At 36.0% G+C, this 12,180-nt stretch overlaps 1 pseudogene; it reads right to left on the reverse strand.

Moving 5' to 3' along the window:
- Positions 1–4,751: 4,751 nt before the first annotated feature.
- LOC132675227 (putative vomeronasal receptor-like protein 4) lies at positions 4,752–6,763 on the reverse strand (annotated as a pseudogene).
- Between the last annotated feature and the right edge of the window lie 5,417 nt (positions 6,764–12,180).

The following is a 12,180-nucleotide window of genomic DNA, read 5'->3' on the forward strand; positions in this document are numbered from 1 at the left end:
ATATATAAAAAAAAACGAATAGGTTAACCAGGAAATCAGCAAATACTTTAAAAACATATACATGGAAGCAAATGAACTTGAAAACACGACTGTCCAAACTCTATGTGATTCAGCAAAGATCATCTTAACAGGAATATACATAAAAGTCTATCTCAAGAAGCAAGATAGGTCCCAAATACACATCTAACGTTACACCTAAAGAAACTAGAAAATGTGCAGCAAATAAAGCCAAAAGTCAGCAGAAGAAGGGGAATGGTAAACATAAGAGCAGATATGAACAATATTTGAAACCAACAAACAAAACAGTACAATAGATAACTAAAAGTAAATGTAGGTTCTTTCAAAGAAAAAAAAACTGATAACATCCCTAGTCAGACTTATCAGGAAGAAAATAAAGAATACTGAAATCGAAAAAATCACAAATAAAAGAGGGAAGACCACAATGTATGCCAAAGAAATATAAACAATTATAAGACCCTGGAACAGTTGGCTTCCCAGAAAATTTCTTCCAGGCATTTAAAGAAGAGTTAATACCTACTTTTCAAAGTTTTCCCCGAAAATATAAATGGAAGGAAGGCTGGCAAACTGATTCCAGAACACCATCATTACCTTGGAACCAAAACCAGACAAAGATGCCACACACACACACACACACACACACACACACACACACACACCAAACAAACAAGCAAAGGAGACTTAACGGCCGATATCCCTGATTAATCTGGATGCAAAAATCTCAACAAGTACTATCAAATAGAATTCAACATTACATTAAAAGAACTATGCACAGAGATCCAGTGGGATTTATACCTGGGCTGCAGGGATGATATAAATATTTCCAAATAAGTCAACGTGATATACCACATTAAGAAAAGTAAAGATAAGAATCATGATACGCTAAATAGATACAGAATATGCATTTGACAAAATACAGCACTCTTTCTTGATAAAAAACCCTCAAGAAAATAAAGATAGAAGGAACAATCCTCAACATTATAAAGGCCATATAGGAAAGACCCACACCGAATATCATCCTCAATGGTAAAAGCTGAGAGTTTCCCCCCTAATGTCAGGAACACGACACAGATGTACATTCTCACGGCTGCTGTTCAGTATATTACTGGAAGTCCTAGCCTCAGCAATCACACAACAGAAAGAAATAAAAGACATTCAAATTGGCAAGGGAAAAGTCAAATTTTCACTCTTCACAGATGACACCATATTCTATGCTAAAACCCCAAAGACACCAAAAACTGCTAGAACTGATTCATGTATTCAGAAAGCTGCAAGGTATAAAATCAACATACTGAAACTGGTTGCATTTCTTTACACCAATAGTGAAACAGCAGGAAGAGGAACCAAGGAATCAATCCCATTTACAATTACACCAAATGATGTAAAATACCAAAAAATAAACCTAACCAAAGAGGTCAAAGACCTATATGGTGAAAAATATAGAAAGCTTATGAAAGAAATTGAACACCCAAAGTGGGGCACCTGGGTGGCTGAGTCAGTTAAGCATTTGACTTTGGCTCAGGTGATAATCTCTGAGAGTGTGATTTAGAGCCCTGTGTGGAGCTCTGTGCTGACAGATCAGGACCTGGAGCCTGCTTCAGATTTTGTGTCCTCCCTCCCCAACTCACACTTTGTCTCTGTCTCTCAAAAATTAATAAACACTTACAAATTAAAAAAAAATAAGACACAAAAAAGCATAAACATTCCATGCTTGTAGATTGGAGAAACAAATAGTGCTAAAATGCTTATACTACCGAAAACAATCTATACATTCAATGGAATCCTTATTAAAATAACACCCGCATTCATCACAGAGTTTGAAGAAACAATTCTGAAATTTTTATGGAAAGAGAAACATCCCCAAATAGCCAAAGTAATGTTGAAAAGGAGAAACTATGGAGGCATCACATTGTGGACATCAAGCTGTATTACAAAACTCTAATCATCAAGACAGTATGGTATTGGCACAAAAACAGACACATAGTTCAGTGGAACAGAACAGAGAATCCAGAAATGAACCCACAATGTGTGACCAACTAATCCTTGACAAGACAGGAAAGAATATCTAGTTGAAGAAAAGACAGTCTCTTTCGCAAATGGCGCTGAGAAATCTGGATAGTGAAATGCAGAAAAATGAAGCTGGATCACTTTCTTATACTATAAACAAAACTAAATTCAAAATATATGAAATCCCTAAATATGAAGAAGGAATCCGTCAAAACCCCAGAATAGGAAACAGACATTAGCCTCTTTGAACTCTGCAACAGCAAATTCTTACTAGACATACCTCCGGGAGAAAGGGAAACTAAAGGAAAAATGGACTATTGGGACCCTATCAAGATAAAAAATCTGCACATCAAAGGAAACAAACAACAAAACTAAAGGACAGCGGAAGGAATGGTAGAAGAGATTTGTAGATTAGATATCAGATAAAGAGTCAATATCCAAAATAGATACTTATTAAACACAACAACCAAAATACAAATAATCCAGTGAAGAAATGAGCAGAAGGCATTAATGCACAATTTCCAAAGAACACACCCAGAGGACCAACGGACACAGAAAAGATGCTCAACATCACTCATTATCAGAGAAATACAAATCAAAATCACAATGAGATACCACCTCACACCTATTAGAATGGCTAAAAAAACAAGAGAGGAAACAACAGATTTTGGTGAGGATGTGGAATTAGGAGAACCCTTTTACACTTTTGGTGGAGATACAAACTGGTGCAGTCACTCTGAAAACAGCATGGAGGTTCCTCAAAAAATTAAAAATAGACCTACTGTATGACTCAGCAATTGCACCAGTAGGTATATACCCAAAGGATACAAAAATGCTAATTCAAAGGGACACATGCACCACAATGATTATAGCAGCACTATTAACAATAGCCAGAGTATGTAATGAGGCAAAAGGTCCATTGACTGAGGAATGGAGAAATATATGATTTCACTCATATGCGGAATTTAAGAAACACAATAGATGAATATATGGGAAGGGAGGGAAAAATGAGATAAAAATGGAGAGAGAAAAACCATAAGAGACTCTTAAATACAGAGAACAAACTGAGGGTCGCTGGAGTGGTGTTTGTTGTAGGGATGGGGTAATTGTGTGACGGGGATTAAGAAGGCACTTGTTCAGATAAGCCCTGGTCATTATTGAAAGGGATGCATCACTGGGTTGTACTCCTTACAACAATACTACACTAAAAGTTAACTAATTTTAATTTAAATAGAAAAAATATATATAAAATACAAAAGTAAAAGAATCCTTATAATGTACAGCAAGGATAATAATAAAATATAAGAACATCCCAGAAATCTAAGTAATTCAAGTGAAGGATCTAAAGAAGCAATCAAAATCAGAGACCGTCTCGCCATCCAGATCTTGACTGACTACAGGGAGCTCAAACCTGTGTGGTACTCCAACTCGTCCTCAGGGTGATTGGTACAAAGAGACTAGAGATACCTGCACTGTGATATGTCCCAAAGTTCACAATGAAATTATTAATGGTGAAACACAATTAAATTAGTTTTGGGTATAGGGTAGAAGAAATTACATGTCACAAAATAAATATATCAGCAATATGTTTAAATTATTTGATAGTTATTGAGGAGGGCACCAGTTGGGATGAGCACGGGGTGTTATATGGAAACCAATTTGACAATAAATTTCATCTACAACATATAAAATATTTAAGAAAAGACAGGAAAAATAGGAAATAAAAATAATGTCGAAAGACAAACTATGCACTTGTAAGATATATTGTGAAGAAGAGGCCTAATACAACTAAATCTTGAAAATTAAATAACTCAATTTAGTACACAATAATTTAGTTACATATTATATTAGTCTGAGTTGATGAAAGAAATAATAAACTAGAATACTGAACAAAAATGTTGAAGCCAAATCCATTCAAGAGAGAACATTTATAGAGAATAGAATTGTCACTATATTATATGAAGATCAGAATGGGAAGAAATAAGAATCATTTAAATGTTTCACTACTGTATACAAATTAAAAAACAAAACTAAAAAAATGACGATTATAAATTTCTAATTTCAAAACTAGGCATGAAGTTACAAATAAGAAATTAATTGTAACAAAAGCAGATAAATAAAATACTCACCAGAAATATTACTCAAACTGTGTAAATAAAAGAAATTAAAAAATATATAGGTTGTAACATGAGACAAAGTTTACAACCTTAAAAGAAGAGAATGATAAATTAGAAAACATACAGAGGTGAGAGTACACTCTCTGCAGCCCTAATAGAAGCCGGAACTCATAGAAATAAATATAAATAGTGCTGAGAAAAGTGTTGCTCAGTTAAAATTAGAGGCACAGCTAAATATCTTGAAGTAAAAAGAGTAAACAGAATTTTCAAATGTTGTATTACCAATAGGTAATGCATTGTAATAGAGTACAATAGTCATGCTTTAGAGTGTATTTCACTGCATTGTAATAGAGTACAATAGTCATGCTTTAGAGTGTATTTTACTTTTATAGAGAAAATTTTCCTTAAGAATGTTTGAGAAATAAAATGAAAGATAAAGGAATGTTCAACACTTGGCAATATTGAATCTTACTTGATACTAAACTCAAAAAAAGCTTGTGGGTAATTGTTACCAGAGGTTTCAAAAATATTTATTATTTATACACAGTAAACCTTTCAATGACATACAAATTAAAATTACATTTAAGTGTTATATATAAATAAACACTCTATAATTTGAATGAAATCAAAATGATCAGTTCTAGATAATGATTTCCACAATATGTACCTATAACTTGATTGTAATTTTCCCACACATTCGAAACACATTTTCTATCCTTTTATCAGAACTTATTAGCACCAACGCACTGACAGTGGCATAGACATTGGGCACAAGCTTCTGGAAATCCAAAATGACTGTGTCATATGCCCATAAGAGAGTGGAGGAGAAGGAGATAATGACGCCCACCTAGTACATGACCACAAAAAAAACTTGCCAACAGCAGGATGGTTTGGGTGGTCCTTCTCTCTGGAGAGACTCTTGAGGAGAGGCTGATGCTGGGAAGGTGCTGGCACTGCCTCTGAAGCCTGGACAAGAGAATCACAATGTACACACTTGAGAGCAGCATGCCTCCAACAAAGAAAACATCCCTGGATATTGAAAACGTGAAAAACAGTCCCCTGATGATGGAGTTTAGGCGGGAAAGTGAGCAGTGTTTACTGACACACAGTAGATTGCTCTGGGTCACATAAGAAGGAGCTGCTGCTTCTTGTATACAAGATGCAGGCACTAATGAGAGACAAACTGAGAAACCATAAGATGATAAAAGAATGGAAGATGTACTTTTTGCACGTTTGTTTAAAGCTGACCAACCAGGAGGTGCTAGGGCCGATCATGATGGCCTTGAACATGCTGAGGAGGCAGGTAGTGCTCAAGGAGAGACCCCGTGTCACCCTGATCATGCAGAATAAAGCCATGCATTTGAAATCATTTAGAATGTTCAGTACTTCAAACAGGCCTGTAGACATTAAAAAACAGTGCAGTGAAGAGTTTCATTATGTGGACAAAGGCCAAGTGATACATGATCAGGACAGTTGGCTTAGGTCTGTGATCCAGAATTAGCATGAAGATGTCGAAGAGAAGCAGGAAGGTGTTGGCAAAAATTCCAATACGAACTTGTAAAAACTGGCCTATCTTCATACAAATATAATGGACGATATCATCATCACAGTGACAAAGAAAAAACATATTTTGTTTATCTGAAAAATTAGACCTCACGTTATCAATGCCATTTATTCCTTTGTCAAAATCATCACCACAGATCATTTTTTGTTTTACTCAATTAATCATTAAGTCTATGTTGTATAAAGTCTTAGAAATAGAGTCTCAATATTATTTGTGCACCATTTGACTGTGTGTATATTATGTACATACGTATCTATATGTTATCTTTCTATATCTACCTCTCTATCTATCTGTCTGTCTATATTTGTCATGTAAATTGGGAAGGAGAGAAGGAAAGAGAGGAAGGAGAGAGACATAGAGAAAGAGAGATCTCATATCCATATTAATGCCAGGATGATGTCCCCATTCCCCATACTCCCCATACAGTATATTCATTTCTTTTTTTTAAAGTTTGCTTTCCTGTTCTGCATTTTTCTGTCTCATATTCAGCATCAAGAATCCTAATAGTCATTAAAGTTTGCATAGATGTTTGTATAGTTCAACTGTTGCACATTTTACACTAATGGGAAAAGAATTACAAAGGAAACAATTGGGGGGAAAATTATGCCCAGGCAAGTCTTCCATCACATACTGTGACACTTTTTCTTCTTCCTCCTTCCAAACTTAGAAACCATCATGATCGCGTTTGGTCTATCCTGTTAATTCAGCACAATCTCCCCTTAAAATTAGATAATTATTAATAATCTTTCAACAAAAACCTTAATTCTCATTGTCATACAACCTAATGATTCATATCAGGGATATGAAGATTTGCATACAAACATACGAGAGGATGGAAATAACTATTTTATTACGAATCCTATTAACAAACTTTATTGACATTGCACCTGGCACACTCCCCTTTATTTTCATCATGGTGATTCATTTTATAATCTCTTTTTATATCAGTAGGGAATTGCTGAAGTTCAGCTCTCAATTTTCAAGAGGACAAGAGAACAAACAACTAATATCCACTTTATGATGTCCACAAAATTGTTTTAAAATATTTTTATGGACACCTTTGCAGGGAAATTCATTTAATAAAAGGATACCCTCTCGTGCCATTTAAAAATTTCCAATAGGGGCACCTGAGTGGCTCAGTCAGTTAGGGTCTGACTCCTGATTTTGGGTGTGGTCATGATCTCAGGGTAGTGACTGATGTAAGCCTCTGCACTGACAGCTCAGAGCCTACTTGGGATTCTCTCTCCCCTCTCTCTCCCCTTGCCACCTCTCACATACTCACTCTCTCAAAATAAATAAATAATCATTTGTAAAATTGATTTGTATAATTGGACATATTGGATATACACACACACACACATATATGAATATATGCTCATCCTCATGTGTGTGTGTGTGTATATATATATATATATATATATATATATATATATATATAGGATATATGAATATATTGGAGATATATATTATCACATATATATGCTCATCCTCATGTCTCTTCAGGATATTTCCAATATCAGAATACTTTGTAAAATGTCATTGAACGCTTTTGCAATTATCTTATCATGGTATTTGTCCTATATGTAGGCATAATTATTTTACTCAATTAACGTGATAAGAATATTTAGCTGTATACATATTTCATTTATTCTTCTATTGAAATGAGAGAGTACTCACCTTTGTTTTCAGTGAAGAAATTTTGAGAGTGAATGTTCTTGGCTGAAATTCAGAATATCACTTGCTCTATAAAATTGCTGGGGTAAAAAATTGCTCTATAATCACCTGATATATGGGATTTTATAATGCAGTAATTATGCATTTGATTAAATGGCTGTAACTATGTTACCAAATAATTATTATGTGAGAAATTTATCAAAAAGTCAGAAACAAAAAACTAACTGTTGCCACAAATATATATCTGTACCACAGAGCACTTGGGTTATGCTGTCCTATTAGGCCCTAGAGACTAGAACTTATCTATTAGGCTCTACTGACTTAAAGGCACAATGATATCCAAATTGTAGGCATTATATTGCAGTGTCAGTAAAGCCACATTTGGGTGATGGCCACTAATATACATGTATAATTACTTAGTAAGTGTATATATGAAATATTATTTTATTTTATTTTATTTTATTTTATTTTTTAATTTATTTTTTTTTTTATTTTTTAAAATTTACATCCTAATTGGTTAGTATATAGTGCAACAATGATTTCAGGAGCAGATTCCTTAGTGCCCCTTACCCATTTGACCCATTCCCCCTCCCACAACCCCTCAAGTAACCATCAGTTTGTTCTCCATATTTGTGAGTCTCTTCTGCTTTGTCCCTTTCCCGGTTTTTATATTATTTTTGTTTCCCTTCCCTTATGTTCATATGTTATGTCTCTTAAAGTCCTCATATGAGTGAAGTCATATAATTTTTGTCTTTCTCTGACTAATTCCACTTAGCGTAATACCCTCCAGTTCCATCCACATAGTTGCAAATGACAAGATTTCATTCTTTTTGATCGCTGAGTAATACTCCATTGTATAGTATATATACGACACTTCTTTATCCATTTATCCGTCGATGGACTTTTGGGCTCTTTCCATACTTTGGCTATTGTTAATAGGGCTGCTATAAACGTAGGGGTGCATGTGTCCCTTCGAAGCAGCACAGCACACCTGTATCCCTTGGATAAATATCTAGTAATGCAATTGCTGGGTTGTAGGGTAGATCTATTTTTAGTTTCTTGAGGAACCTCCATACTGTTTCCCAGAGTGGCTGAACCAGCTTGCATTCCCACCAACAATCCAAAAGAGATCTTTTTTCTCCCCATCCTTGCCAACATCTGTTGGTGCCTAAGTTGTTAATGTTAGCCATTCTGACAGGTGTCAGGTGGGATCTCATTGTGGTTTTGATCTATATTTTCCTGATGATGAGTGATGTGGAGAATTTATCTGGATGTCTTCTTTGGAGAAGTGTCTATTCATGACTTTCGCCCATTTCTTCACTGGATTATTTGTTTTGGTTTTTGTTTTTGTCTTCTTTTTTTTGGTGTTGAGTTTGATAAGTTCTTTATAGATTTTGGATACTAACTCTTTATCTGATATGTCATTTGCAAATACCTTCTTCTATGCTGTCGGTTGCCTTTTAGTTTTGTTGATTGTTTCCTTTGCTGTGCAGAAGCTTTTTATTTTGGTGAGGTCCCAATAGTTCATTTTTTCTTTTGTATCCCTTGCCTCCAGAGACGTGTTCAGTAAGAAGTTGCTGCAGGCAAGATCAAAGAGGTTTCTGCCTGCTTTCTCCTCGAGGATTTTGATGGCTTCTTGTCATACATTTTATGTACATACATACATACCTCAATGTATGAGGTCTTTCATCCATTCTGAGTTAATTTTTGTGTATGATGTAAGAAAGTGGTCCAGTTTCATTCTTCTGCATGTCGCTGTCCAGTTTTCATAGCACCACTTGCTGAAGAGACTTTTATTCCATTGGATATACTTTCATGCTTTGTCAAAGATTAGTTGGCCATACACTTGTGGGTCCTTTTCTGGGTTCTCTATTCTGTTCCATTGATCTGAGTGTCTGTTCTTGTGCCAGTACCATATTGTTTTGATGATCACAGCTTTGCAGTATAGCTTGAAGTAAGTAATTGTGGTGCCCGCTGCTTTTGTTTTCTTTTTCAAGATCGCTTTGGCTATTTGGGGTCTTTTCTGGTCCCACATAAATTTTAGGATTATTTATTCTAGCTCTGTGAAAAATGCTGATGTTACTTTGATAGGGATTGCATTGAACATGTAGATTGCTTTGGGTAGTATTGACATTTTTACAATATTTGTTCTTCCTACCCAGGAGCATGGAATCTTTTTCTATTTTTTTGTGTCTTCTTCAATTTCTTCCATAAGCTTTCTATAGTTTCATTGTATAGGTTTTTTACCTCTTTGGTTGGATTTATTCCTAGGTATTTTATGGTTTTTGGTGCAACTGCAAATGGGATCAATTCACTGATTTCTCTTTTTGTAGCTTCATTGTTGGTGTATAGAAATGAAACTGATTTATGTGTGTTGATTTTATATCCTGCAACTTTGCTGAATTCATGAATCAAGTCTAGAAATTTTTTGGTAGAATATTTTGGGGTTTCCATATAGAGTAGCATGTCATCTGCGAAGAGTGAAAGTTTGACCTTCTGGCTGATCTGGATGCCTTTTATTTCTTTGTGTTTTCTGATTGCAGAGGCTAAGACTTCTAATACTATGTTGAATAACAGTGGCGAGAGTGAACATCTCTGTCTCATTCCTGACCTTGGGGGAAAGCTCTCAGTTTTTCCCCATTGACCATGATGTTAGTGTTGGGTCATTCATATATGGCTTTTATGATCTGGAGGTATGATCCTTCTATCCATACTTTCTTGAGGGTTTTTATCAAGAAAGGATGCTGTATTTTGTCAAATGCATTCTCTGCATCTATTGAGAGGATCATATGGTTCTTGTCTTTTCTTTTTCTGATGTGATGAATCACATTAATTGTTTTGGAGATATTGAACCAACTCTGCATCCCAGGTATAAATCCCACTTGGTCATGGTGAATATTTTTTTAATGTATTGTTGCATCCAGTTGGCTGATATCCTGTTGAGGATTTTTGCATCCATGTTCATCAGGGAAATTGGTCTAGAGTTCTCCTTTTTAGTTGGGTCTCTGTCCAGTTTTGGAATCAAGGTAATGCTGACTTCATAGAAAGAGTTTGGAAGTTTTCCTTCCATTTCTATTTTCTGGAACATTTTCAAGAGAATAGATGTTAACTCTTCCTTAAATGTTTGGTAGACTTACCCTGGGAAGCCATCTGACCCTGGACTCTTGGTTTTTGGCAGATTTTTGATTACTAATTCTATTTCATTTTTTTTTAATTTTTTTTTTATTTTATTTTTTAATATATGAAATTTACTGTCAAATTGGTTTCCATACAACACCCAGTGCTCATCCCAAAAGGTGCCCTCCTCAATACCCATCACCTACCCTGCCCTCCCTCCCACCCTGCCCTCCCTCCCACCCCCCATCAACCCTCAGTTTGTTCTCAGTTTTTAACAGTCTCTAATGCTTTGGCTCTCTCCCACTCTAACCTCTTTTTTTTTTTTTCCTTCCCCTCCCCCATGGGTTTCTGTTATGTTTCTCAGGATCCACATAAGAGTGAAACCATATGGTATCTGTCTTTCTCTGTATGGCTTATTTCACTTAGCATCACACTCTCCAGTTCCATCCATGTTGCTACAAAAGGCCATATTTCATTTTTTCTCATTGCCACGTAGTATTCCATTGTGTATATAAACCACAATTTCTTTATCCATTCATCAGTTGATGGACATTTAGGCTCTTTCCATAATTTGGCTATTGTTGAGAGTGCCGCTATAAACATTGGGGTACAGGTGCCCCTATGCATCAGTACTCCTGTATCCCTTGGATAAATTCCTAGCAGTGCTATTGCTGGGTCATAGGGTAGGTCTATTTTTAATTTTCTGAGGAACCTCCACACTGCTTTCCAGAGCGGCTGCACCAATTTGCATTCCCACCAACAGTGCAAGAGGGTTCCTGTTTCTCCACATCCTCTCCAGCATCTATAGTCTCCTGATTTCTTCATTTTGGCCACTCTGACTGGCGTGAGGTGGTATCTGAGTGTGGTTTTGATTTGTATTTCCCTGATAAGGAGCGACGTTGAACATCTTTTCATGTGCCTGTTGGCCATCCGGATGTCTTCTTTAGAGAAGTGTCTATTCATGTTTTCTGCCCATTTCTTCACTGGGTTATTTGTTTTTCGGGTGTGGAGTTTGATGAGCTCTTTATAGATTTTGGATACTAGCCCTTTGTCTGATGTGTCATTTGCAAATATCTTTTCCCATTCCGTTGGTTGCCTTTTAGTTTTGTTGGTTGTTTCCTTTGCTGTGCAGAAGCTTTTTATCTTCATAAGGTCCCAGTAATTCACTTTTGCTTTTAATTCCCTTGCCTTTGGGGATGTGCCGAGTAAGAGATTGCTACGGCTGAGGTCAGAGAGGTCTTTTCCTGCTTTCTCCTCTAAGGTTTTGATGGTTTCCTGTCTCACATTCAGGTCCTTTATCCATTTTGAGTTTATTTTTGTGAATGGTGTGAGAAAGTGGTCTAGTTTCAACCTTCTGCATGTTGCTGTCCAGTTCTCCCAGCACCATTTGTTAAAGAGACTGTCTTTTTTCCATTGGATGTTCTTTCCTGCTTTGTCAAAGATGAGTTGGCCATACGTTTGTGGGTCTAGTTCTGGGGTTTCTATTCTATTCCATTGGTCTATGTGTCTGTTTTTGTGCCAATACCATGCTGTCTTGATGATGACAGCTTTGTAGTAGAGGCTAAAGTCTGGGATTGTGATGCCTCCTGCTTTGGTCTTCTTCTTCAAAATTACTTTGGCTATTCGGGGCCTTTTGTGGTTCCATATGAATTTTAGGATTGCTTGTTCTAGTTTCGAGAAGAA

This window comes from Panthera onca, chromosome B1 (assembly GCF_046562875.1).
Source record: "Panthera onca isolate mPanOnc1 chromosome B1, mPanOnc1 haplotype 2, whole genome shotgun sequence".
Lineage (NCBI taxonomy): Eukaryota > Metazoa > Chordata > Mammalia > Carnivora > Felidae > Panthera > Panthera onca.